The sequence below is a fragment of the Hyperolius riggenbachi genome, chromosome 3, assembly GCF_040937935.1.
Source record: "Hyperolius riggenbachi isolate aHypRig1 chromosome 3, aHypRig1.pri, whole genome shotgun sequence".
NCBI lineage: Eukaryota > Metazoa > Chordata > Amphibia > Anura > Hyperoliidae > Hyperolius > Hyperolius riggenbachi.
In genome coordinates, this window is record NC_090648.1 from 42,735,976 (window position 1) to 42,762,476 (window position 26,501).

The 26,501-nt window shown below is 45.0% G+C and overlaps 28 non-coding genes across 28 annotated transcripts; all 28 read right to left on the reverse strand.

The window, feature by feature from the left end:
• Nucleotides 1–513: 513 nt before the first annotated feature.
• On the reverse strand, nt 514–595 carry TRNAS-GCU (transfer RNA serine (anticodon GCU)). The gene has a single exon. It is a non-coding gene; the product is annotated as a tRNA-Ser (tRNA).
• An 832-nt stretch (nt 596–1,427) lies between these two features.
• Nucleotides 1,428–1,509, reverse strand: TRNAS-GCU (transfer RNA serine (anticodon GCU)). Its single transcript has one exon. It is a non-coding gene; the product is annotated as a tRNA-Ser (tRNA).
• Nucleotides 1,510–2,341: 832 nt separating this feature from the next.
• Nucleotides 2,342–2,423, reverse strand: TRNAS-GCU (transfer RNA serine (anticodon GCU)). The gene has a single exon. It is a non-coding gene; the product is annotated as a tRNA-Ser (tRNA).
• An 832-nt stretch (nt 2,424–3,255) lies between these two features.
• On the reverse strand, nt 3,256–3,337 carry TRNAS-GCU (transfer RNA serine (anticodon GCU)). The gene has a single exon. It is a non-coding gene; the product is annotated as a tRNA-Ser (tRNA).
• An 832-nt stretch (nt 3,338–4,169) lies between these two features.
• Nucleotides 4,170–4,251, reverse strand: TRNAS-GCU (transfer RNA serine (anticodon GCU)). The gene has a single exon. It is a non-coding gene; the product is annotated as a tRNA-Ser (tRNA).
• An 832-nt stretch (nt 4,252–5,083) lies between these two features.
• On the reverse strand, nt 5,084–5,165 carry TRNAS-GCU (transfer RNA serine (anticodon GCU)). Its single transcript has one exon. It is a non-coding gene; the product is annotated as a tRNA-Ser (tRNA).
• An 832-nt stretch (nt 5,166–5,997) lies between these two features.
• TRNAS-GCU (transfer RNA serine (anticodon GCU)) lies at nt 5,998–6,079 on the reverse strand. The gene has a single exon. It is a non-coding gene; the product is annotated as a tRNA-Ser (tRNA).
• Nucleotides 6,080–6,911: 832 nt separating this feature from the next.
• On the reverse strand, nt 6,912–6,993 carry TRNAS-GCU (transfer RNA serine (anticodon GCU)). The gene has a single exon. It is a non-coding gene; the product is annotated as a tRNA-Ser (tRNA).
• An 832-nt stretch (nt 6,994–7,825) lies between these two features.
• Nucleotides 7,826–7,907, reverse strand: TRNAS-GCU (transfer RNA serine (anticodon GCU)). The gene has a single exon. It is a non-coding gene; the product is annotated as a tRNA-Ser (tRNA).
• An 832-nt stretch (nt 7,908–8,739) lies between these two features.
• On the reverse strand, nt 8,740–8,821 carry TRNAS-GCU (transfer RNA serine (anticodon GCU)). The gene has a single exon. It is a non-coding gene; the product is annotated as a tRNA-Ser (tRNA).
• Nucleotides 8,822–9,653: 832 nt separating this feature from the next.
• On the reverse strand, nt 9,654–9,735 carry TRNAS-GCU (transfer RNA serine (anticodon GCU)). The gene has a single exon. It is a non-coding gene; the product is annotated as a tRNA-Ser (tRNA).
• An 832-nt stretch (nt 9,736–10,567) lies between these two features.
• Nucleotides 10,568–10,649, reverse strand: TRNAS-GCU (transfer RNA serine (anticodon GCU)). Its single transcript has one exon. It is a non-coding gene; the product is annotated as a tRNA-Ser (tRNA).
• Nucleotides 10,650–11,481: 832 nt separating this feature from the next.
• On the reverse strand, nt 11,482–11,563 carry TRNAS-GCU (transfer RNA serine (anticodon GCU)). Its single transcript has one exon. It is a non-coding gene; the product is annotated as a tRNA-Ser (tRNA).
• Nucleotides 11,564–12,395: 832 nt separating this feature from the next.
• Nucleotides 12,396–12,477, reverse strand: TRNAS-GCU (transfer RNA serine (anticodon GCU)). The gene has a single exon. It is a non-coding gene; the product is annotated as a tRNA-Ser (tRNA).
• An 832-nt stretch (nt 12,478–13,309) lies between these two features.
• Nucleotides 13,310–13,391, reverse strand: TRNAS-GCU (transfer RNA serine (anticodon GCU)). The gene has a single exon. It is a non-coding gene; the product is annotated as a tRNA-Ser (tRNA).
• Nucleotides 13,392–14,223: 832 nt separating this feature from the next.
• Nucleotides 14,224–14,305, reverse strand: TRNAS-GCU (transfer RNA serine (anticodon GCU)). The gene has a single exon. It is a non-coding gene; the product is annotated as a tRNA-Ser (tRNA).
• Nucleotides 14,306–15,137: 832 nt separating this feature from the next.
• TRNAS-ACU (transfer RNA serine (anticodon ACU)) lies at nt 15,138–15,219 on the reverse strand. Its single transcript has one exon. It is a non-coding gene; the product is annotated as a tRNA-Ser (tRNA).
• Nucleotides 15,220–16,051: 832 nt separating this feature from the next.
• On the reverse strand, nt 16,052–16,133 carry TRNAS-GCU (transfer RNA serine (anticodon GCU)). Its single transcript has one exon. It is a non-coding gene; the product is annotated as a tRNA-Ser (tRNA).
• An 832-nt stretch (nt 16,134–16,965) lies between these two features.
• Nucleotides 16,966–17,047, reverse strand: TRNAS-ACU (transfer RNA serine (anticodon ACU)). The gene has a single exon. It is a non-coding gene; the product is annotated as a tRNA-Ser (tRNA).
• An 832-nt stretch (nt 17,048–17,879) lies between these two features.
• On the reverse strand, nt 17,880–17,961 carry TRNAS-GCU (transfer RNA serine (anticodon GCU)). The gene has a single exon. It is a non-coding gene; the product is annotated as a tRNA-Ser (tRNA).
• Nucleotides 17,962–18,793: 832 nt separating this feature from the next.
• On the reverse strand, nt 18,794–18,875 carry TRNAS-GCU (transfer RNA serine (anticodon GCU)). Its single transcript has one exon. It is a non-coding gene; the product is annotated as a tRNA-Ser (tRNA).
• An 832-nt stretch (nt 18,876–19,707) lies between these two features.
• TRNAS-GCU (transfer RNA serine (anticodon GCU)) lies at nt 19,708–19,789 on the reverse strand. Its single transcript has one exon. It is a non-coding gene; the product is annotated as a tRNA-Ser (tRNA).
• An 832-nt stretch (nt 19,790–20,621) lies between these two features.
• On the reverse strand, nt 20,622–20,703 carry TRNAS-GCU (transfer RNA serine (anticodon GCU)). Its single transcript has one exon. It is a non-coding gene; the product is annotated as a tRNA-Ser (tRNA).
• An 832-nt stretch (nt 20,704–21,535) lies between these two features.
• On the reverse strand, nt 21,536–21,617 carry TRNAS-GCU (transfer RNA serine (anticodon GCU)). Its single transcript has one exon. It is a non-coding gene; the product is annotated as a tRNA-Ser (tRNA).
• A 1,331-nt stretch (nt 21,618–22,948) lies between these two features.
• On the reverse strand, nt 22,949–23,030 carry TRNAS-GCU (transfer RNA serine (anticodon GCU)). The gene has a single exon. It is a non-coding gene; the product is annotated as a tRNA-Ser (tRNA).
• An 832-nt stretch (nt 23,031–23,862) lies between these two features.
• On the reverse strand, nt 23,863–23,944 carry TRNAS-GCU (transfer RNA serine (anticodon GCU)). The gene has a single exon. It is a non-coding gene; the product is annotated as a tRNA-Ser (tRNA).
• An 832-nt stretch (nt 23,945–24,776) lies between these two features.
• TRNAS-GCU (transfer RNA serine (anticodon GCU)) lies at nt 24,777–24,858 on the reverse strand. The gene has a single exon. It is a non-coding gene; the product is annotated as a tRNA-Ser (tRNA).
• An 832-nt stretch (nt 24,859–25,690) lies between these two features.
• On the reverse strand, nt 25,691–25,772 carry TRNAS-GCU (transfer RNA serine (anticodon GCU)). Its single transcript has one exon. It is a non-coding gene; the product is annotated as a tRNA-Ser (tRNA).
• Between the last annotated feature and the right edge of the window lie 729 nt (nt 25,773–26,501).

Below are 26,501 nucleotides of genomic sequence, written 5' to 3' on the forward strand. Positions count from 1 at the left end.
TGCCTTTTAGGGTCACTTAGCTAGACTGTGGGCTGAACTATGCAGATTACTTCTACTTTTAGGGAGACTCAAGCCAGTATGAACATGAGGCGAGGGCACATCTTCTTACTGTCCTACCAATCCCATTATACCTTATGCCTCACACTGGCACCTGCCAGTCACAGACAGGAGGTTTACAACTTGAAAATCAGGTATGACTGAAGCACTTTTTGGCACTTGTCCTTCTACAGACAAACTATTTTCTTCGTGCAGCTAGACAAGCACTGTTTATTTTCTCCGCTAAGGCTGCAGAGGTGAATTTTCTATTTGTGGGTTGCAGGTCTGAACCCCGAACGGCCCATACTTTGTGAGAAAGAATGATGCTGCAGACAAGCATTGTGTAAATGTACACAATCTGTGTCCCAATAGTCATCGGGCAAAGGGCATACACACTTTTCCATGCACAACCACATGGATGTCAAGGACAGGCGAGTTGGATGGTGGGTATGATACTAGTTTGTAAAAGTGCACCATCGACGAGGATGGGATTTGAACCCATGCATGCAGAGCACAATGGATTAGCAGTCCATCGCCTTAACCACTCGGCCACCTCGTCTCATCAAATCATGACATCTAACGCTATCATTTTTTCAGCTATGGTCAAAGCCCTGTGCGCAAAACACGGCTCATCTTTTCAGGATAGCAAAGTGCACTTTTTGGACAGAAAAGAAGAACGCGCACCTTTTGCTCACACAAGAAAAATCATTTGCAAGAGGCCTGACAGAGGACACCTTAATCATCCCACTGGAGCACACCTACCTAAACAAGGGCCTTCTACACCATGCCATCAACACGCCATGCTGTATTTTTCATCTTTGCTTACATCTTTTGGAATCATTGCAAACTTTCAGCCAAGCATTTCCACAATTAACATCTGCCTTTTAGGGTCACTTAGCTAGACTGTGGGCTGAACTATGCAGATTACTTCTACTTTTAGGGAGACTCAAGCCAGTATGAACATGAGGCGAGGGCACATCTTCTTACTGTCCTACCAATCCCATTATACCTTATGCCTCACACTGGCACCTGCCAGTCACAGACAGGAGGTTTACAACTTGAAAATCAGGTATGACTGAAGCACTTTTTGGCACTTGTCCTTCTACAGACAAACTATTTTCTTCGTGCAGCCAGACAAGCACTGTTTATTTTCTCCGCTAAGGCTGCAGAGGTGAATTTTCTATTTGTGGGTTGCAGGTCTGAACCCCAAATGGCCCATACTTTGTGAGAAAGAATGATGCTGCAGACAAGCATTGTGTAAATGTACACAATCTGTGTCCCAATAGTCATCGGGCAAATGGCATACACACTTATCCATGCACAACCACATGGACGTCAAGGACAGGCGAGTTGGATGGTGGGTATGATACTATTTAGTAAAAGTGCACCATCGACGAGGATGGGATTTGAACCCATGCGTGCAGAGCACAATGGATTAGCAGTCCATCGCCTTAACCACTCGGCCACCTCGTCTCAGTAAAACATGACATCTAACGCTATCATTTATTCAGCTCTGGTCAAAGCCCTGTGCGCAAAACACGGCTCATCTTTTCAGGATAGCAAAGTGCACTTTTTGGACAGAAAAGAAGAACGCGCACCTTTTGCTCACACAAGAAAAATCATTTGCAAGAGGCCTGACAGAGGACACCTTAATCGTCCCACTGGAGCACACCTACCTAAACAAGGGCCTTCTACACCATGCCATCAACACGCCATGCTGTATTTTTCATCTTTGCTTACATCTTTTGGAATCATTGCAAACTTTCAGCCAAGCATTTCCACAATTAACATCTGCCTTTTAGGGTCACTTAGCTAGACTGTGGGCTGAACTATGCAGATTACTTCTACTTTTAGGGAGACTCAAGCCAGTATGAACATGAGGCGAGGGCACATCTTCTTACTGTCCTACCAATCCCATTATACCTTGTGCCTCACACTGGCACCTGCCAGTCACAGACAGGAGGTTTACAACTTGAAAATCAGGTATGACTGAAGCACTTTTTGGCACTTGTCCTTCTACAGACAAACTATTTTCTTCGTGCAGCCAGACAAGCACTGTTTATTTTCTCCGCTAAGGCTGCAGAGGTGAATTTTCTATTTGTGGGTTGCAGGTCTGAACCCCAAACGGCCCATACTTTGTGAGAAAGAATGATGCTGCAGACAAGCATTGTGTAAATGTACACAATCTGTGTCCCAATAGTCATCGGGCAAAGGGCATACACACTTATCCATGCACAACCACATGGACGTCAAGGACAGGCGAGTTGGATGGTGGGTATGATACTAGTTTGTAAAAGTGCACCATCGACGAGGATGGGATTTGAACCCATGCATGCAGAGCACAATGGATTAGCAGTCCATCGCCTTAACCACTCGGCCACCTCGTCTCAATAAACCATGACATCTAACGCTATCATTTTTTCAGCTATGGTCAAAGCCCTGTGCGCAAAACACGGCTCATCTTTTCAGGATAGCAAAGTGCACTTTTTGGACAGAAAAGAAGAACGCGCACCTTTTGCTCACACAAGAAAAATCATTTGCAAGAGGCCTGACAGAGGACACCTTAATCATCCCACTGGAGCACACCTACCTAAACAAGGGCCTTCTACACCATGCCATCAACACGCCATGCTGTATTTTTCATCTTTGCTTACATCTTTTGGAATCATTGCAAACTTTCAGCCAAGCATTTCCACAATTAACATCTGCCTTTTAGGGTCACTTAGCTAGACTGTGGGCTGAACTATGCAGATTACTTCTACTTTTAGGGAGACTCAAGCCAGTATGAACATGAGGCGAGGGCACATCTTCTTACTGTCCTACCAATCCCATTATACCTTATGCCTCACACTGGCACCTGCCAGTCACAGACAGGAGGTTTACAACTTGAAAATCAGGTATGACTGAAGCACTTTTTGGCACTTGTCCTTCTACAGACAAACTATTTTCTTCGTGCAGCCAGACAAGCACTGTTTATTTTCTCCGCTAAGGCTGCAGAGGTGAATTTTCTATTTGTGGGTTGCAGGTCTGAACCCCAAATGGCCCATACTTTGTGAGAAAGAATGATGCTGCAGACAAGCATTGTGTAAATGTACACAATCTGTGTCCCAATAGTCATCGGGCAAGTGGCATACACACTTATCCATGCACAACCACATGGACGTCAAGGACAGGCGAGTTGGATGGTGGGTATGATACTATTTAGTAAAAGTGCACCATCGACGAGGATGGGATTTGAACCCATGCGTGCAGAGCACAATGGATTAGCAGTCCATCGCCTTAACCACTCGGCCACCTCGTCTCAGTAAAACATGACATCTAACGCTATCATTTTTTCAGCTCTGGTCAAAGCCCTGTGCGCAAAACACGGCTCATCTTTTCAGGATAGCAAAGTGCACTTTTTGGACAGAAAAGAAGAACGCGCACCTTTTGCTCACACAAGAAAAATCATTTTCAAGAGGCCTGACAGAGGACACCTTAATCGTCCCACTGGAGCACACCTACCTAAACAAGGGCCTTCTACACCATGCCATCAACACGCCATGCTGTATTTTTCATCTTTGCTTACATCTTTTGGTATCATTGCAAACTTTCAGCCAAGCATTTCCACAATTAACATCTGCCTTTTAGGGTCACTTAGCTAGACTGTGGGCTGAACTATGCAGATTACTTCTACTTTTAGGGAGACTCAAGCCAGTATGAACATGAGGCGAGGGCACATCTTCTTACTGTCCTACCAATCCCATTATACCTTGTGCCTCACACTGGCACCTGCCAGTCACAGACAGGAGGTTTACAACTTGAAAATCAGGTATGACTGAAGCACTTTTTGGCACTTGTCCTTCTACAGACAAACTATTTTCTTCGTGCAGCCAGACAAGCACTGTTTATTTTCTCCGCTAAGGCTGCAGAGGTGAATTTTCTATTTGTGGGTTGCAGGTCTGAACCCCGAACGGCCCATACTTTGTGAGAAAGAATGATGCTGCAGACAAGCATTGTGTAAATGTACACAATCTGTGTCCCAATAGTCATCGGGCAAAGGGCATACACACTTTTCCATGCACAACCACATGGACGTCAAGGACAGGCGAGTTGGATGGTGGGTATGATACTAGTTTGTAAAAGTGCACCATCCACGAGGATGGGATTTGAACCCATGCATGCAGAGCACAATGGATTAGCAGTCCATCGCCTTAACCACTCGGCCACCTCGTCTCAACAAAACATGACATCTAACGCTATCATTTTTTCAGCTATGGTCAAAGCCCTGTGCGCAAAACACGGCTCATCTTTTCAGGATAGCAAAGTGCACTTTTTGGACAGAAAAGAAGAACGCGCACCTTTTGCTCACACAAGAAAAATCATTTGCAAGAGGCCTGACAGAGGACACCTTAATCATCCCACTGGAGCACACCTACCTAAACAAGGGCCTTCTACACCATGCCATCAACACGCCATGCTGTATTTTTCATCTTTGCTTACATCTTTTGGAATCATTGCAAACTTTCAGCCAAGCATTTCCACAATTAACATCTGCCTTTTAGGGTCACTTAGCTAGACTGTGGGCTGAACTATGCAGATTACTTCTACTTTTAGGGAGACTCAAGCCAGTATGAACATGAGGCGAGGGCACATCTTCTTACTGTCCTACCAATCCCATTATACCTTATGCCTCACACTGGCACCTGCCAGTCACAGACAGGAGGTTTACAACTTGAAAATCAGGTATGACTGAAGCACTTTTTGGCACTTGTCCTTCTACAGACAAACTAATTTCTTCGTGCAGCCAGACAAGCACTGTTTATTTTCTCCGCTAAGGCTGCAGAGGTGAATTTTCTATTTGTGGGTTGCAGGTCTGAACCCCGAACGGCCCATACTTTGTGAGAAAGAATGATGCTGCAGACAAGCATTGTGTAAATGTACACAATCTGTGTCCCAATAGTCATCGGGCAAAGGGCATACACACTTATCCATGCACAACCACATGGACGTCAAGGACAGGCGAGTTGGATGGTGGGTATGATACTAGTTTGTAAAAGTGCACCATCGACGAGGATGGGATTTGAACCCATGTGTGCAGAGCACAATGGATTAGCAGTCCATCGCCTTAACCACTCGGCCACCTCGTCTCAATAAAACATGACATCTAACGCTATCATTTTTTCAGCTCTGGTCAAAGCCCTGTGCGCAAAACACGGCTCATCTTTTCAGGATAGCAAAGTGCACTTTTTGGACAGAAAAGAAGAACGCGCACCTTTTGCTCACACAAGAAAAATCATTTGCAAGAGGCCTGACAGAGGACACCTTAATCACCCCACTGGAGCACACCTACCTAAACAAGGGCCTTCTACACCATGCCATCAACACGCCATGCTGTATTTTTCATCTTTGCTTACATCTTTTGGAATCATTGCAAACTTTCAGCCAAGCATTTCCACAATTAACATCTGCCTTTTAGGGTCACTTAGCTAGACTGTGGGCTGAACTATGCAGATTACTTCTACTTTTAGGGAGACTCAAGCCAGTATGAACATGAGGCGAGGGCACATCTTCTTACTGTCCTACCAATCCCATTATACCTTATGCCTCACACTGGCACCTGCCAGTCACAGACAGGAGGTTTACAACTTGAAAATCAGGTATGACTGAAGCACTTTTTGGCACTTGTCCTTCTACAGACAAACTATTTTCTTCGTGCAGCCAGACAAGCACTGTTTATTTTCTCCGCTAAGGCTGCAGAGGTGAATTTTCTATTTGTGGGTTGCAGGTCTGAACCCCAAACGGCCCATACTTTGTGAGAAAGAATGATGCTGCAGACAAGCATTGTGTAAATGTACACAATCTGTGTCCCAATAGTCATCGGGCAAATGGCATACACACTTATCCATGCACAACCACATGGACGTCAAGGACAGGTGAGTTGGATGGTGGGTATGATACTAGTTAGTAAAAGTGCACCATCGACGAGGATGGGATTAGAACCCATGCGTGCAGAGCACAATGGATTAGCAGGCCATCGCCTTAACTACTCGGCCACCTCGTCTCAGTAAAACATGACATCAAACGCTATCATTTTTTCAGCTCTGGTCAAAGCCCTGTGCGCAAAACACGGCTCATCTTTTCAGGATAGCAAAGTGCACTTTTTGGACAGAAAAGAAGAACGCGCACCTTTTGCTCACACAAGAAAAATCATTTTCAAGAGGCCTGACAGAGGACACCTTAATCATCCCACTGGAGCACACCTACCTAAACAAGGGCCTTCTACACCATGCCATCAACACGCCATGCTGTATTTTTCATCTTTGCTTACATCTTTTGGAATCATTGCAAACTTTCAGCCAAGCATTTCCACAATTAACATCTGCCTTTTAGGGTCACTTAGCTAGACTGTGGGCTGAACTATGCAGATTACTTCTCCTTTTAGGGAGACTCAAGCCAGTATGAACATGAGGCGAGGGCACATCTTCTTACTGTCCTACCAATCCCATTATACCTTATGCCTCACACTGGCACCTGCCAGTCACAGACAGGAGGTTTACAACTTGAAAATCAGGTATGACTGAAGCACTTTTTGGCACTTGTCCTTCTACAGACAAACTATTTTCTTCGTGCAGCCAGACAAGCACTGTTTATTTTCTCCGCTAAGGCTGCAGAGGTGAATTTTCTATTTGTGGGTTGCAGGTCTGAACCCCGAACGGCCCATACTTTGTGAGAAAGAATGATGCTGCAGACAAGCATTGTGTAAATGTACACAATCTGTGTCCCAATAGTCATCGGGCAAAGGGCATACACACTTATCCATGCACAACCACATGGACGTCAAGGACAGGCGAGTTGGATGGTGGGTATGATACTAGTTTGTAAAAGTGCACCATCGACGAGGATGGGATTTGAACCCATGCATGCAGAGCACAATGGATTAGCAGTCCATCGCCTTAACCACTCGGCCACCTCGTCTCAATAAAACATGACATCTAACGCTATCATTTTTTCAGCTATGGTCAAAGCCCTGTGCGCAAAACACGGCTCATCTTTTCAGGATAGCAAAGTGCACTTTTTGGACAGAAAAGAAGAACGCGCACCTTTTGCTCACACAAGAAAAATCATTTGCAAGAGGCCTGACAGAGGACACCTTAATCATCCCACTGGAGCACACCTACCTAAACAAGGGCCTTCTACACCATGCCATCAACACGCCATGCTGTATTTTTCATCTTTGCTTACATCTTTTGGAATCATTGCAAACTTTCAGCCAAGCATTTCCACAATTAACATCTGCCTTTTAGGGTCACTTAGCTAGACTGTGGGCTGAACTATGCAGATTACTTCTACTTTTAGGGAGACTCAAGCCAGTATGAACATGAGGCGAGGTCACATCTTCTTACTGTCCTACCAATCCCATTATACCTTATGCCTCACACTGGCACCTGCCAGTCACAGACAGGAGGTTTACAACTTGAAAATCAGGTATGACTGAAGCACTTTTTGGCACTTGTCCTTCTACAGACAAACTATTTTCTTCGTGCAGCCAGACAAGCACTGTTTATTTTCTCCGCTAAGGCTGCAGAGGTGAATTTTCTATTTGTGGGTTGCAGGTCTGAACCCCAAACGGCCCATACTTTGTGAGAAAGAATGATGCTGCAGACAAGCATTGTGTAAATGTACACAATCTGTGTCCCAATAGTCATCGGGCAAAGGGCATACACACTTATCCATGCACAACCACATGGACGTCAAGGACAGGTGAGTTGGATGGTGGGTATGATACTAGTTAGTAAAAGTGCACCATCGACGAGGATGGGATTAGAACCCATGCGTGCAGAGCACAATGGATTAGCAGGCCATCGCCTTAACTACTCGGCCACCTCGTCTCAGTAAAACATGACATCTAACGCTATCATTTTTTCAGCTCTGGTCAAAGCCCTGTGCGCAAAACACGGCTCATCTTTTCAGGATAGCAAAGTGCACTTTTTGGACAGAAAAGAAGAACGCGCACCTTTTGCTCACACAAGAAAAATCATTTTCAAGAGGCCTGACAGAGGACACCTTAATCATCCCACTGGAGCACACCTACCTAAACAAGGGCCTTCTACACCATGCCATCAACACGCCATGCTGTATTTTTCATCTTTGCTTACATCTTTTGGAATCATTGCAAACTTTCAGCCAAGCATTTCCACAATTAACATCTGCCTTTTAGGGTCACTTAGCTAGACTGTGGGCTGAACTATGCAGATTACTTCTACTTTTAGGGAGACTCAAGCCAGTATGAACATGAGGCGAGGGCACATCTTCTTACTGTCCTACCAATCCCATTATACCTTATGCCTCACACTGGCACCTGCCAGTCACAGACAGGAGGTTTACAACTTGAAAATCAGGTATGACTGAAGCACTTTTTGGCACTTGTCCTTCTACAGACAAACTATTTTCTTCGTGCAGCCAGACAAGCACTGTTTATTTTCTCCGCTAAGGCTGCAGAGGTGAATTTTCTATTTGTGGGTTGCAGGTCTGAACCCCGAACGGCCCATACTTTGTGAGAAAGAATGATGCTGCAGACAAGCATTGTGTAAATGTACACAATCTGTGTCCCAATAGTCATCGGGCAAAGGGCATACACACTTATCCATGCACAACCACATGGACGTCAAGGACAGGCGAGTTGGATGGTGGGTATGATACTAGTTTGTAAAAGTGCACCATCGACGAGGATGGGATTTGAACCCATGCATGCAGAGCACAATGGATTAGCAGTCCATCGCCTTAACCACTCGGCCACCTCGTCTCAATAAAACATGACATCTAACGCTATCATTTTTTCAGCTATGGTCAAAGCCCTGTGCGCAAAACACGGCTCATCTTTTCAGGATAGCAAAGTGCACTTTTTGGACAGAAAAGAAGAACGCGCACCTTTTGCTCACACAAGAAAAATCATTTGCAAGAGGCCTGACAGAGGACACCTTAATCATCCCACTGGAGCACACCTACCTAAACAAGGGCCTTCTACACCATGCCATCAACACGCCATGCTGTATTTTTCATCTTTGCTTACATCTTTTGGAATCATTGCAAACTTTCAGCCAAGCATTTCCACAATTAACATCTGCCTTTTAGGGTCACTTAGCTAGACTGTGGGCTGAACTATGCAGATTACTTCTACTTTTAGGGAGACTCAAGCCAGTATGAACATGAGGCGAGGTCACATCTTCTTACTGTCCTACCAATCCCATTATACCTTATGCCTCACACTGGCACCTGCCAGTCACAGACAGGAGGTTTACAACTTGAAAATCAGGTATGACTGAAGCACTTTTTGGCACTTGTCCTTCTACAGACAAACTATTTTCTTCGTGCAGCCAGACAAGCACTGTTTATTTTCTCCGCTAAGGCTGCAGAGGTGAATTTTCTATTTGTGGGTTGCAGGTCTGAACCCCGAACGGCCCATACTTTGTGAGAAAGAATGATGCTGCAGACAAGCATTGTGTAAATGTACACAATCTGTGTCCCAATAGTCATCGGGCAAAGGGCATACACACTTATCCATGCACAACCACATGGACGTCAAGGACAGGCGAGTTGGATGGTGGGTATGATACTAGTTTGTAAAAGTGCACCATCGACGAGGATGGGATTTGAACCCATGCATGCAGAGCACAATGGATTAGCAGTCCATCGCCTTAACCACTCGGCCACCTCGTCTCAATAAAACATGACATCTAACGCTATCATTTTTTCAGCTATGGTCAAAGCCCTGTGCGCAAAACACGTCTCATCTTTTCAGGATAGCAAAGTGCACTTTTTGGACAGAAAAGAAGAACGCGCACTTTTTGCTCACACAAGAAAAATCATTTGCAAGAGGCCTGACAGAGGACACCTTAATCACCCCACTGGAGCACACCTACCTAAACAAGGGCCTTCTACACCATGCCATCAACACGCCATGCTGTATTTTTCATCTTTGCTTACATCTTTTGGAATCATTGCAAACTTTCAGCCAAGCATTTCCACAATTAACATCTGCCTTTTAGGGTCACTTAGCTAGACTGTGGGCTGAACTATGCAGATTACTTCTACTTTTAGGGAGACTCAAGCCAGTATGAACATGAGGCGAGGGCACATCTTCTTACTGTCCTACCAATCCCATTATACCTTATGCCTCACACTGGCACCTGCCAGTCACAGACAGGAGGTTTACAACTTGAAAATCAGGTATGACTGAAGCACTTTTTGGCACTTGTCCTTCTACAGACAAACTATTTTCTTCGTGCAGCCAGACAAGCACTGTTTATTTTCTCCGCTAAGGCTGCAGAGGTGAATTTTCTATTTGTGGGTTGCAGGTCTGAACCCCGAACGGCCCATACTTTGTGAGAAAGAATGATGCTGCAGACAAGCATTGTGTAAATGTACACAATCTGTGTCCCAATAGTCATCGGGCAAAGGGCATACACACTTTTCCATGCACAACCACATGGACGTCAAGGACAGGCGAGTTGGATGGTGGGTATGATACTAGTTTGTAAAAGTGCACCATCGACGAGGATGGGATTTGAACCCATGCATGCAGAGCACAATGGATTAGCAGTCCATCGCCTTAACCACTCGGCCACCTCGTCTCAGCAAAACATGACATCTAACGCTATCATTTTTTCAGCTATGGTCAAAGCCCTGTGCGCAAAACACGGCTCATCTTTTCAGGATAGCAAAGTGCACTTTTTGGACAGAAAAGAAGAACGCGCACCTTTTGCTCACACAAGAACAATCATTTGCAAGAGGCCTGACAGAGGACACCTTAATCATCCCACTGGAGCACACCTACCTAAACAAGGGCCTTCTACACCATGCCATCAACACGCCATGCTGTATTTTTCATCTTTGCTTACATCTTTTGGAATCATTGCAAACTTTCAGCCAAGCATTTCCACAATTAACATCTGCCTTTTAGGGTCACTTAGCTAGACTGTGGGCTGAACTATGCAGATTACTTCTACTTTTAGGGAGACTCAAGCCAGTATGAACATGAGGCGAGGGCACATCTTCTTACTGTCCTACCAATCCCATTATACCTTATGCCTCACACTGGCACCTGCCAGTCACAGACAGGAGGTTTACAACTTGAAAATCAGGTATGACTGAAGCACTTTTTGGCACTTGTCCTTCTACAGACAAACTATTTTCTTCGTGCAGCCAGACAAGCACTGTTTATTTTCTCCGCTAAGGCTGCAGAGGTGAATTTTCTATTTGTGGGTTGCAGGTCTGAACCCCAAACGGCCCATACTTTGTGAGAAAGAATGATGCTGCAGACAAGCATTGTGTAAATGTACACAATCTGTGTCCCAATAGTCATCGGGCAAATGGCATACACACTTATCCATGCACAACCACATGGACGTCAAGGACAGGTGAGTTGGATGGTGGGTATGATACTCGTTAGTAAAAGTGCACCATCGACGAGGATGGGATTAGAACCCATGCGTGCAGAGCACAATGGATTAGCAGGCCATCGCCTTAACTACTCGGCCACCTCGTCTCAGTAAAACATGACATCTAACGCTATCATTTTTTCAGCTCTGGTCAAAGCCCTGTGCGCAAAACACGGCTCATCTTTTCAGGATAGCAAAGTGCACTTTTTGGACAGAAAAGAAGAACGCGCACCTTTTGCTCACACAAGAAAAATCATTTTCAAGAGGCCTGACAGAGGACACCTTAATCATCCCACTGGAGCACACCTACCTAAACAAGGGCCTTCTACACCATGCCATCAACACGCCATGCTGTATTTTTCATCTTTGCTTACATCTTTTGGAATCATTGCAAACTTTCAGCCAAGCATTTCCACAATTAACATCTACCTTTTAGGGTCACTTAGCTAGACTGTGGGCTGAACTATGCAGATTACTTCTACTTTTAGGGAGACTCAAGCCAGTATGAACATGAGGCGAGGGCACATCTTCTTACTGTCCTACCAATCCCATTATACCTTATGCCTCACACTGGCACCTGCCAGTCACAGACAGGAGGTTTACAACTTGAAAATCAGGTATGACTGAAGCACTTTTTGGCACTTGTCCTTCTACAGACAAACTATTTTCTTCGTGCAGCCAGACAAGCACTGTTTATTTTCTCCGCTAAGGCTGCAGAGGTGAATTTTCTATTTGTGGGTTGCAGGTCTGAACCCCGAACGGCCCATACTTTGTGAGAAAGAATGATGCTGCAGACAAGCATTGTGTAAATGTACACAATCTGTGTCCCAATAGTCATCGGGCAAAGGGCATACACACTTATCCATGCACAACCACATGGACGTCAAGGACAGGCGAGTTGGATGGTGGGTATGATACTAGTTTGTAAAAGTGCACCATCGACGAGGATGGGATTTGAACCCATGCATGCAGAGCACAATGGATTAGCAGTCCATCGCCTTAACCACTCGGCCACCTCGTCTCAATAAAACATGACATCTAACGCTATCATTTTTTCAGCTATGGTCAAAGCCCTGTGCGCAAAACACGTCTCATCTTTTCAGGATAGCAAAGTGCACTTTTTGGACAGAAAAGAGGAACGCGCACCTTTTGCTCACACAAGAAAAATCATTTGCAAGAGGCCTGACAGAGGACACCTTAATCATCCCACTGGAGCACACCTACCTAAACAAGGGCCTTCTACACCATGCCATCAACACGCCATGCTGTATTTTTCATCTTTGCTTACATCTTTTGGAATCATTGCAAACTTTCAGCCAAGCATTTCCACAATTAACATCTGCCTTTTAGGGTCACTTAGCTAGACTGTGGGCTGAACTATGCAGATTACTTCTACTTTTAGGGAGACTCAAGCCAGTATGAACATGAGGCGAGGGCACATCTTCTTACTGTCCTACCAATCCCATTATACCTTATGCCTCACACTGGCACCTGCCAGTCACAGACAGGAGGTTTACAACTTGAAAATCAGGTATGACTGAAGCACTTTTTGGCACTTGTCCTTCTACAGACAAACTATTTTCTTCGTGCAGCCAGACAAGCACTGTTTATTTTCTCCGCTAAGGCTGCAGAGGTGAATTTTCTATTTGTGGGTTGCAGGTCTGAACCCCGAACGGCCCTTACTTTGTGAGAAAGAATGATGCTGCAGACAAGCATTGTGTAAATGTACACAATCTGTGTCCCAATAGTCATCGGGCAAAGGGCATACACACTTATCCATGCACAACCACATGGACGTCAAGGACAGGCGAGTTGGATGGTGGGTATGATACTAGTTTGTAAAAGTGCACCATCGACGAGGATGGGATTTGAACCCATGCATGCAGAGCACAATGGATTAGCAGTCCATCGCCTTAACCACTCGGCCACCTCATCTCAATAAAACATGACATCTAACGCTATCATTTTTTCAGCTATGGTCAAAGCCCTGTGCGCAAAACACGGCTCATCTTTTCAGGATAGCAAAGTGCACTTTTTGGACAGAAAGGAAGAACGCGCACCTTTTGCTCACACAAGAAAAATCATTTGCAAGAGGCCTGACAGAGGACACCTTAATCACCCCACTGGAGCACACCTACCTAAACAAGGGCCTTCTACACCATGCCATCAACACGCCATGCTGTATTTTTCATCTTTGCTTACATCTTTTGGAATCATTGCAAACTTTCAGCCAAGCATTTCCACAATTAACATCTGCCTTTTAGGGTCACTTAGCTAGACTGTGGGCTGAACTATGCAGATTACTTCTACTTTTAGGGAGACTCAAGCCAGTATGAACATGAGGCGAGGGCACATCTTCTTACTGTCCTACCAATCCCATTATACCTTATGCCTCACACTGGCACCTGCCAGTCACAGACAGGAGGTTTACAACTTGAAAATCAGGTATGACTAAAGCACTTTTTGGCACTTGTCCTTCTACAGACAAACTATTTTCTTCGTGCAGCCAGACAAGCACTGTTTATTTTCTCCGCTAAGGCTGCAGAGGTGAATTTTCTATTTGTGGGTTGCAGGTCTGAACCCCGAACGGCCCATACTTTGTGAGAAAGAATGATGCTGCAGACAAGCATTGTGTAAATGTACACAATCTGTGTCCCAATAGTCATCGGGGAAAGGGCATACACACTTTTCCATGCACAACCACATGGACGTCAAGGACAGGCGAGTTGGATGGTGGGTATGATACTAGTTTGTAAAAGTGCACCATCGACGAGGATGGGATTTGAACCCATGCATGCACAGCACAATGGATTAGCAGTCCATCGCCTTAACCACTCGGCCACCTCGTCTCAGTAAAACATGACATCTAACGCTATCATTTTTTCAGCTCTGGTCAAAGCCCTGTGCGCAAAACACGGCTCATCTTTTCAGGATAGCAAAGTGCACCTTTTGGACAGAAAAGAAGAACGCGCACCTTTTGCTCACACAAGAAAAATCATTTGCAAGAGGCCTGACAGAGGACACCTTAATCATCCCACTGGAGCACACCTACCTAAACAAGGGCCTTCTACACCATGCCATCAACACGCCATGCTGTATTTTTCATCTTTGCTTACATCTTTTGGAATCATTGCAAACTTTCAGCCAAGCATTTACACAATTAACATCTGCCTTTTAGGGTCACTTAGCTAGACTGTGGGCTGAACTATGCAGATTACTTCTACTTTTAGGGAGACTCAAGCCAGTATGAACATGAGGCGAGGGCACATCTTCTTACTGTCCTACCAATCCCATTATACCTTATGCCTCACACTGGCACCTGCCAGTCACAGACAGGAGGTTTACAACTTGAAAATCAGGTATGACTGAAGCACTTTTTGGCACTTGTCCTTCTACAGACAAACTATTTTCTTCGTGCAGCCAGACAAGCACTGTTTATTTTCTCCGCTAAGGCTGCAGAGGTGAATTTTCTATTTGTGGGTTGCAGGTCTGAACCCCAAATGGCCCATACTTTGTGAGAAAGAATGATGCTGCAGACAAGCATTGTGTAAATGTACACAATCTGTGTCCCAATAGTCATCGGGCAAAGGGCATACACACTTATCCATGCACAACCACATGGACGTCAAGGACAGGCGAGTTGGATGGTGGGTATGATACTAGTTTGTAAAAGTGCACCATCGACGAGGATGGGATTTGAACCCATGCATGCAGGGAACAATGGATTAGTAGTCCATCGCCTTAACCACTCGGCCACCTCGTCTCAGTAAAACATGACATCTAACGCTATCATTTTTTCAGCTCTGGTCAAAGCCCTGTGCGCAAAACACGGCTCATCTTTTCAGGATAGCAAAGTGCACTTTTTGGACAGAAAAGAAGAACGTGCACCTTTTGCTCACACAAGAAAAATCATTTGCAAGAGGCCTGACAGAGGACACCTTAATCATCCCACTGGAGCACACCTACCTAAACAAGGGCCTTCTACACCATGCCATCAACACGCCATGCTGTATTTTTCATCTTTGCTTACATCTTTTGGAATCATTGCAAACTTTCAGCCAAGCATTTCCACAATTAACATCTGCCTTTTAGGGTCACTTAGCTAGACTGTGGGCTGAACTATGCAGATTACTTCTACTTTTAGGGAGACTCAAGCCAGTATGAACATGAGGCGAGGGCACATCTTCTTACTGTCCTACCAATCCCATTATACCTTATGCCTCACACTGGCACCTGCCAGTCACAGACAGGAGGTTTACAACTTGAAAATCAGGTATGACTAAAGCACTTTTTGGCACTTGTCCTTCTACAGACAAACTATTTTCTTCGTGCAGCCAGACAAGCACTGTTTATTTTCTCCGCTAAGGCTGCAGAGGTGAATTTTCTATTTGTGGGTTGCAGGTCTGAACCCCGAACGGCCCATACTTTGTGAGAAAGAATGATGCTGCAGACAAGCATTGTGTAAATGTACACAATCTGTGTCCCAATAGTCATCGGGGAAAGGGCATACACACTTTTCCATGCACAACCACATGGACGTCAAGGACAGGCGAGTTGGATGGTGGGTATGATACTAGTTTGTAAAAGTGCACCATCGACGAGGATGGGATTTGAACCCATGCATGCACAGCACAATGGATTAGCAGTCCATCGCCTTAACCACTCGGCCACCTCGTCTCAGTAAAACATGACATCTAACGCTATCATTTTTTCAGCTCTGGTCAAAGCCCTGTGCGCAAAACACGGCTCATCTTTTCAGGATAGCAAAGTGCACTTTTTGGACAGAAAAGAAGAACGCGCACCTTTTGCTCACACAAGAAAAATCATTTGCAAGAGGCCTGACAGAGGACACCTTAATCATCCCACTGGAGCACACCTACCTAAACAAGGGCCTTCTACACCATGCCATCAACACGCCATGCTGTATTTTTCATCTTTGCTTACATCTTTTGGAATCATTGCAAACTTTCAGCCAAGCATTTACACAATTAACATCTGCCTTTTAGGGTCACTTAGCTAGACTGTGGGCTGAACTATGCAGATTACTTCTACTTTTAGGGAGACTCAAGCCAGTATGAACATGAGGCGAGGGCACATCTTCTTACTGTCCTACCAATCCCATTATACCTTATGCCTCACACTGGCACCTGCCAGTCACAGACAGGAGGTTTACAACTTGAAAATCAGGTATGACTGAAGCACTTTTTGGCACTTGTCCTTCTACAGACAAACTATTTTCTTCGTGCAGCCAGACAAGCACTGTTTATTTTCTCCGCTAAGGCTGCAGAGGTGAATTTTCTATTTGTGGGTTGCAGGTCTGAACCCCAAATGGCCCATACTTTGTGAGAAAGAATGATGCTGCAGACAAGCATTGTGTAAATGTACACAATCTGTGTCCCAATAGTCATCGGGCAAAGGGCATACACACTTATCCATGCACAACCACATGGACGTCAAGGACAGGCGAGTTGGATGGTGGGTATGATACTAGTTTGTAAAAGTGCACCATCGACGAGGATGGGATTTGAACCCATGCATGCAGGGAACAATGGATTAGTAGTCCATCGCCTTAACCACTCGGCCACCTCGTCTCAGTAAAACATGACATCTAACGCTATCATTTTTTCAGCTCTGGTCAAAGCCCTGTGCGCAAAACACGGCTCATCTTTTCAGGATAGCAAAGTGCACTTTTTGGACAGAAAAGAAGAACTTGCACCTTTTGCTCACACAAGAAAAATCATTTGCAAGAGGCCTGACAGAGGACACCTTAATCATCCCACTGGAGCACACCTACCTAAACAAGGGCCTTCTACACCATGCCATCAACACGCCATGCTGTATTTTTCATCTTTGCTTACATCTTTTGGAATCATTGCAAACTTTCAGCCAAGCATTTCCACAATTAACATCTGCCTTTTAGGGTCACTTAGCTAGACTGTGGGCTGAACTATGCAGATTACTTCTACTTTTAGGGAGACTCAAGCCAGTATGAACATGAGGCGAGGGCACATCTTCTTACTGTCCTACCAATCCCATTATACCTTATGCCTCACACTGGCACCTGCCAGTCACAGACAGGAGGTTTACAACTTGAAAATCAGGTATGACTGAAGCACTTTTTGGCACTTGTCCTTCTACAGACAAACTATTTTCTTCGTGCAGCCAGACAAGCACTGTTTATTTTCTCCGCTAAGGCTGCAGAGGTGAATTTTCTATTTGTGGGTTGCAGGTCTGAACCCCGAACGGCCCTTACTTTGTGAGAAAGAATGATGCTGCAGACAAGCATTGTGTAAATGTACACAATCTGTGTCCCAATAGTCATCGGGCAAAGGGCATACACACTTATCCATGCACAACCACATGGACGTCAAGGACAGGCGAGTTGGATGGTGGGTATGATACTAGTTTGTAAAAGTGCACCATCGACGAGGATGGGATTTGAACCCATGCATGCAGAGCACAATGGATTAGCAGTCCATCGCCTTAACCACTCGGCCACCTCGTCTCAATAAAACATGACATCTAACGCTATCATTTTTTCAGCTATGGTCAAAGCCCTGTGCGCAAAACACGGCTCATCTTTTCAGGATAGCAAAGTGCACTTTTTGGACAGAAAAGAAGAACGCGCACCTTTTGCTCACACAAGAAAAATCATTTGCAAGAGGCCTGACAGAGGACACCTTATTCATCCCACTGGAGCACACCTACCTAAACAAGGGCCTTCTACACCATGCCATCAACACGCCATGCTGTATTTTTCATCTTTGCTTACATCTTTTGGAATCATTGCAAACTTTCAGCCAAGCATTTCCACAATTAACATCTGCCTTTTAGGGTCACTTAGCTAGACTGTGGGCTGAACTATGCAGATTACTTCTACTTTTAGGGAGACTCAAGCCAGTATGAACATGAGGCGAGGGCACATCTTCTTACTGTCCTACCAATCCCATTATACCTTATGCCTCACACTGGCACCTGCCAGTCACAGACAGGAGGTTTACAACTTGAAAATCAGGTATGACTGAAGCACTTTTTGGCACTTGTCCTTCTACAGACAAACTATTTTCTTCGTGCAGCTAGACAAGCACTGTTTATTTTCTCCGCTAAGGCTGCAGAGGTGAATTTTCTATTTGTGGGTTGCAGGTCTGAACCCCGAACGGCCCATACTTTGTGAGAAAGAATGATGCTGCAGACAAGCATTGTGTAAATGTACACAATCTGTGTCCCAATAGTCATCGGGCAAAGGGCATACACACTTTTCCATGCACAACCACATGGATGTCAAGGACAGGCGAGTTGGATGGTGGGTATGATACTAGTTTGTAAAAGTGCACCATCGACGAGGATGGGATTTGAACCCATGCATGCAGAGCACAATGGATTAGCAGTCCATCGCCTTAACCACTCGGCCACCTCGTCTCATCAAATCATGACATCTAACGCTATCATTTTTTCAGCTATGGTCAAAGCCCTGTGCGCAAAACACGGCTCATCTTTTCAGGATAGCAAAGTGCACTTTTTGGACAGAAAAGAAGAACGCGCACCTTTTGCTCACACAAGAAAAATCATTTGCAAGAGGCCTGACAGAGGACACCTTAATCATCCCACTGGAGCACACCTACCTAAACAAGGGCCTTCTACACCATGCCATCAACACGCCATGCTGTATTTTTCATCTTTGCTTACATCTTTTGGAATCATTGCAAACTTTCAGCCAAGCATTTCCACAATTAACATCTGCCTTTTAGGGTCACTTAGCTAGACTGTGGGCTGAACTATGCAGATTACTTCTACTTTTAGGGAGACTCAAGCCAGTATGAACATGAGGCGAGGGCACATCTTCTTACTGTCCTACCAATCCCATTATACCTTATGCCTCACACTGGCACCTGCCAGTCACAGACAGGAGGTTTACAACTTGAAAATCAGGTATGACTGAAGCACTTTTTGGCACTTGTCCTTCTACAGACAAACTATTTTCTTCGTGCAGCCAGACAAGCACTGTTTATTTTCTCCGCTAAGGCTGCAGAGGTGAATTTTCTATTTGTGGGTTGCAGGTCTGAACCCCAAATGGCCCATACTTTGTGAGAAAGAATGATGCTGCAGACAAGCATTGTGTAAATGTACACAATCTGTGTCCCAATAGTCATCGGGCAAATGGCATACACACTTATCCATGCACAACCACATGGACGTCAAGGACAGGCGAGTTGGATGGTGGGTATGATACTATTTAGTAAAAGTGCACCATCGACGAGGATGGGATTTGAACCCATGCGTGCAGAGCACAATGGATTAGCAGTCCATCGCCTTAACCACTCGGCCACCTCGTCTCAGTAAAACATGACATCTAACGCTATCATTTTTTCAGCTCTGGTCAAAGCCCTGTGCGCAAAACACGGCTCATCTTTTCAGGATAGCAAAGTGCACTTTTTGGACAGAAAAGAAGAACGCGCACCTTTTGCTCACACAAGAAAAATCATTTTCAAGAGGCCTGACAGAGGACACCTTAATCGTCCCACTGGAGCACACCTACCTAAACAAGGGCCTTCTACACCATGCCATCAACACGCCATGCTGTATTTTTCATCTTTGCTTACATCTTTTGGAATCATTGCAAACTTTCAGCCAAGCATTTCCACAATTAACATCTGCCTTTTAGGGTCACTTAGCTAGACTGTGGGCTGAACTATGCAGATTACTTCTACTTTTAGGGAGACTCAAGCCAGTATGAACATGAGGCGAGGGCACATCTTCTTACTGTCCTACCAATCCCATTATACCTTGTGCCTCACACTGGCACCTGCCAGTCACAGACAGGAGGTTTACAACTTGAAAATCAGGTATGACTGAAGCACTTTTTGGCACTTGTCCTTCTACAGACAAACTATTTTCTTCGTGCAGCCAGACAAGCACTGTTTATTTTCTCCGCTAAGGCTGCAGAGGTGAATTTTCTATTTGTGGGTTGCAGGTCTGAACCCCAAACGGCCCATACTTTGTGAGAAAGAATGATGCTGCAGACAAGCATTGTGTAAATGTACACAATCTGTGTCCCAATAGTCATCGGGCAAAGGGCATACACACTTATCCATGCACAACCACATGGACGTCAAGGACAGGCGAGTTGGATGGTGGGTATGATACTAGTTTGTAAAAGTGCACCATCGACAAGGATGGGATTTGAACCCATGCATGCAGAGCACAATGGATTAGCAGTCCATCGCCTTAACCACTCGGCCACCTCGTCTCAATAAACCATGACATCTAACGCTATCATTTTTTCAGCTATGGTCAAAGCCCTGTGCGCAAAACACGGCTCATCTTTTCAGGATAGCAAAGTGCACTTTTTGGACAGAAAAGAAGAACGCGCACCTTTTGCTCACACAAGAAAAATCATTTGCAAGAGGCCTGACAGAGGACACCTTAATCATCCCACTGGAGCACACCTACCTAAACAAGGGCCTTCTACACCATGCCATCAACACGCCATGCTGTATTTTTCATCTTTGCTTACATCTTTTGGAATCATTGCAAACTTTCAGCCAAGCATTTCCACAATTAACATCTGCCTTTTAGGGTCACTTAGCTAGACTGTGGGCTGAACTATGCAGATTACTTCTACTTTTAGGGAGACTCAAGCCAGTATGAACATGAGGCGAGGGCACATCTTCTTACTGTCCTACCAATCCCATTATACCTTGTGCCTCACACTGGCACCTGCCAGTCACAGACAGGAGGTTTACAACTTGAAAATCAGGTATGACTGAAGCACTTTTTGGCACTTGTCCTTCTACAGACAAACTATTTTCTTCGTGCAGCCAGACAAGCACTGTTTATTTTCTCCGCTAAGGCTGCAGAGGTGAATTTTCTATTTGTGGGTTGCAGGTCTGAACCCCGAACGGCCCATACTTTGTGAGAAAGAATGATGCTGCAGACAAGCATTGTGTAAATGTACACAATCTGTGTCCCAATAGTCATCGGGCAAAGGGCATACACACTTTTCCATGCACAACCACATGGACGTCAAGGACAGGCGAGTTGGATGGTGGGTATGATACTAGTTTGTAAAAGTGCACCATCCACGAGGATGGGATTTGAACCCATGCATGCAGAGCACAATGGATTAGCAGTCCATCGCCTTAACCACTCGGCCACCTCGTCTCAGCAAAACATGACATCTAACGCTATCATTTTTTCAGCTATGGTCAAAGCCCTGTGCGCAAAACACGGCTCATCTTTTCAGGATAGCAAAGTGCACTTTTTGGACAGAAAAGAAGAACGCGCACCTTTTGCTCACACAAGAAAAATCATTTGCAAGAGGCCTGACAGAGGACACCTTAATCATCCCACTGGAGCACACCTACCTAAACAAGGGCCTTCTACACCATGCCATCAACACGCCATGCTGTATTTTTCATCTTTGCTTACATCTTTTGGAATCATTGCAAACTTTCAGCCAAGCATTTCCACAATTAACATCTGCCTTTTAGGGTCACTTAGCTAGACTGTGGGCTGAACTATGCAGATTACTTCTACTTTTAGGGAGACTCAAGCCAGTATGAACATGAGGCGAGGGCACATCTTCTTACTGTCCTACCAATCCCATTATACCTTATGCCTCACACTGGCACCTGCCAGTCACAGACAGGAGGTTTACAACTTGAAAATCAGGTATGACTGAAGCACTTTTTGGCACTTGTCCTTCTACAGACAAACTATTTTCTTCGTGCAGCCAGACAAGCACTGTTTATTTTCTCCGCTAAGGCTGCAGAGGTGAATTTTCTATTTGTGGGTTGCAGGTCTGAACCCCAAACGGCCCATACTTTGTGAGAAAGAATGATCACCCCACTGGAGCACACCTACCTAAACAAGGGCCTTCTACACCATGCCATCAACACGCCATGCTGTATTTTTCATCTTTGCTTACATCTTTTGGAATCATTGCAAACTTTCAGCCAAGCATTTCCACAATTAACATCTGCCTTTTAGGGTCACTTAGCTAGACTGTGGGCTGAACTATGCAGATTACTTCTACTTTTAGGGAGACTCAAGCCAGTATGAACATGAGGCGAGGGCACATCTTCTTACTGTCCTACCAATCCCATTATACCTTATGCCTCACACTGGCACCTGCCAGTCACAGACAGGAGGTTTACAACTTGAAAATCAGGTATGACTGAAGCACTTTTTGGCACTTGTCCTTCTACAGACAAACTAATTTCTTCGTGCAGCCAGACAAGCACTGTTTATTTTCTCCGCTAAGGCTGCAGAGGTGAATTTTCTATTTGTGGGTTGCAGGTCTGAACCCCGAACGGCCCATACTTTGTGAGAAAGAATGATGCTGCAGACAAGCATTGTGTAAATGTACACAATCTGTGTCCCAATAGTCATCGGGCAAAGGGCATACACACTTATCCATGCACAACCACATGGACGTCAAGGACAGGCGAGTTGGATGGTGGGTATGATACTAGTTTGTAAAAGTGCACCATCGACGAGGATGGGATTTGAACCCATGTGTGCAGAGCACAATGGATTAGCAGTCCATCGCCTTAACCACTCGGCCACCTCGTCTCAATAAAACATGACATCTAACGCTATCATTTTTTCAGCTCTGGTCAAAGCCCTGTGCGCAAAACACGGCTCATCTTTTCAGGATAGCAAAGTGCACTTTTTGGACAGAAAAGAAGAACGCGCACCTTTTGCTCACACAAGAAAAATCATTTGCAAGAGGCCTGACAGAGGACACCTTAATCACCCCACTGGAGCACACCTACCTAAACAAGGGCCTTCTACACCATGCCATCAACACGCCATGCTGTATTTTTCATCTTTGCTTACATCTTTTGGAATCATTGCAAACTTTCAGCCAAGCATTTCCACAATTAACATCTGCCTTTTAGGGTCACTTAGCTAGACTGTGGGCTGAACTATGCAGATTACTTCTACTTTTAGGGAGACTCAAGCCAGTATGAACATGAGGCGAGGGCACATCTTCTTACTGTCCTACCAATCCCATTATACCTTATGCCTCACACTGGCACCTGCCAGTCACAGACAGGAGGTTTACAACTTGAAAATCAGGTATGACTGAAGCACTTTTTGGCACTTGTCCTTCTACAGACAAACTATTTTCTTCGTGCAGCCAGACAAGCACTGTTTATTTTCTCCGCTAAGGCTGCAGAGGTGAATTTTCTATTTGTGGGTTGCAGGTCTGAACCCCAAACGGCCCATACTTTGTGAGAAAGAATGATGCTGCAGACAAGCATTGTGTAAATGTACACAATCTGTGTCCCAATAGTCATCGGGCAAAGGGCATACACACTTTTCCATGCACAACCACATGGACGTCAAGGACAGGCGAGTTGGATGGTGGGTATGATACTAGTTTGTAAAAGTGCACCATCCACGAGGATGGGATTTGAACCCATGCATACAGAGCACAATGGATTAGCAGTCCATCGCCTTAACCACTCGGCCACCTCGTCTCAGCAAAACATAACATCTAACGCTATCATTTTTTCAGCTATGGTCAAAGCCCTGTGCGCAAAACACGGCTCATCTTTTCAGGATAGCAAAGTGCACTTTTTGGACAGAAAAGAAGAACGCGCACCTTTTGCTCACACAAGAAAAATCATTTGCAAGAGGCCTGACAGAGGACACCTTAATCATCCCACTGGAGCACACCTACCTAAACAAGGGCCTTCTACACCATGCCATCAACACGCCATGCTGTATTTTTCATCTTTGCTTACATCTTTTGGAATCATTGCAAACTTTCAGCCAAGCATTTACACAATTAACATCTGCCTTTTAGGGTCACTTAGCTAGACTGTGGGCTGAACTATGCAGATTACTTCTACTTTTAGGGAGACTCAAGCCAGTATGAACATGAGGCGAGGGCACATCTTCTTACTGTCCTACCAATCCCATTATACCTTATGCCTCACACTGGCACCTGCCAGTCACAGATAGGAGGTTTACAACTTGAAAATCAGGTATGACTGAAGCACTTTTTGGCACTTGTCCTTCTACAGACAAACTATTTTCTTCGTGCAGCCAGACAAGCACTGTTTATTTTCTCCGCTAAGGCTGCAGAGGTGAATTTTCTATTTGTGGGTTGCAGGTCTGAACCCCAAACGGCCCATACTTTGTGAGAAAGAATGATGCTGCAGACAAGCATTGTGTAAATGTACACAATCTGTGTCCCAATAGTCATCGGGCAAATGGCATACACACTTATCCATGCACAACCACATGGACGTCAAGGACAGGTGAGTTGGATGGTGGGTATGATACTAGTTAGTAAAAGTGCACCATCGACGAGGATGGGATTAGAACCCATGCGTGCAGAGCACAATGGATTAGCAGGCCATCGCCTTAACTACTCGGCCACCTCGTCTCAGTAAAACATGACATCTAACGCTATCATTTTTTCAGCTCTGGTCAAAGCCCTGTGCGCAAAACACGGCTCATCTTTTCAGGATAGCAAAGTGCACTTTTTGGACAGAAAAGAAGAACGCGCACCTTTTGCTCACACAAGAAAAATCATTTTCAAGAGGCCTGACAGAGGACACCTTAATCATCCCACTGGAGCACACCTACCTAAACAAGGGCCTTCTACACCATGCCATCAACACGCCATGCTGTATTTTTCATCTTTGCTTACATCTTTTGGAATCATTGCAAACTTTCAGCCAAGCATTTCCACAATTAACATCTGCCTTTTAGGGTCACTTAGCTAGACTGTGGGCTGAACTATGCAGATTACTTCTACTTTTAGGGAGACTCAAGCCAGTATGAACATGAGGCGAGGGCACATCTTCTTACTGTCCTACCAATCCCATTATACCTTATGCCTCACACTGGCACCTGCCAGTCACAGACAGGAGGTTTACAACTTGAAAATCAGGTATGACTGAAGCACTTTTTGGCACTTGTCCTTCTACAGACAAACTATTTTCTTCGTGCAGCCAGACAAGCACTGTTTATTTTCTCCGCTAAGGCTGCAGAGGTGAATTTTCTATTTGTGGGTTGCAGGTCTGAACCCCGAACGGCCCATACTTTGTGAGAAAGAATGATGCTGCAGACAAGCATTGTGTAAATGTACACAATCTGTGTCCCAATAGTCATCGGGCAAAGGGCATACACACTTATCCATGCACAACCACATGGACGTCAAGGACAGGCGAGTTGGATGGTGGGTATGATACTAGTTTGTAAAAGTGCACCATCGACGAGGATGGGATTTGAACCCATGCATGCAGAGCACAATGGATTAGCAGTCCATCGCCTTAACCACTCGGTCACCTCGTCTCAATAAAACATGACATCTAACGCTATCATTTTTTCAGCTATGGTCAAAGCCCTGTGCGCAAAACACGGCTCATCTTTTCAGGATAGCAAAGTGCACTTTTTGGACAGAAAAGAAGAACGCGCACCTTTTGCTCACACAAGAAAAATCATTTGCAAGAGGCCTGACAGAGGACACCTTAATCATCCCACTGGAGCACACCTACCTAAACAAGGGCCTTCTACACCATGCCATCAACACGCCATGCTGTATTTTTCATCTTTGCTTACATCTTTTGGAATCATTGCAAACTTTCAGCCAAGCATTTCCACAATTAACATCTGCCTTTTAGGGTCACTTAGCTAGACTGTGGGCTGAACTATGCAGATTACTTCTACTTTTAGGGAGACTCAAGCCAGTATGAACATGAGGCGAGGTCACATCTTCTTACTGTCCTACCAATCCCATTATACCTTATGCCTCACACTGGCACCTGCCAGTCACAGACAGGAGGTTTACAACTTGAAAATCAGGTATGACTGAAGCACTTTTTGGCACTTGTCCTTCTACAGACAAACTATTTTCTTCGTGCAGCCAGACAAGCACTGTTTATTTTCTCCGCTAAGGCTGCAGAGGTGAATTTTCTATTTGTGGGTTGCAGGTCTGAACCCCAAACGGCCCATACTTTGTGAGAAAGAATGATGCTGCAGACAAGCATTGTGTAAATGTACACAATCTGTGTCCCAATAGTC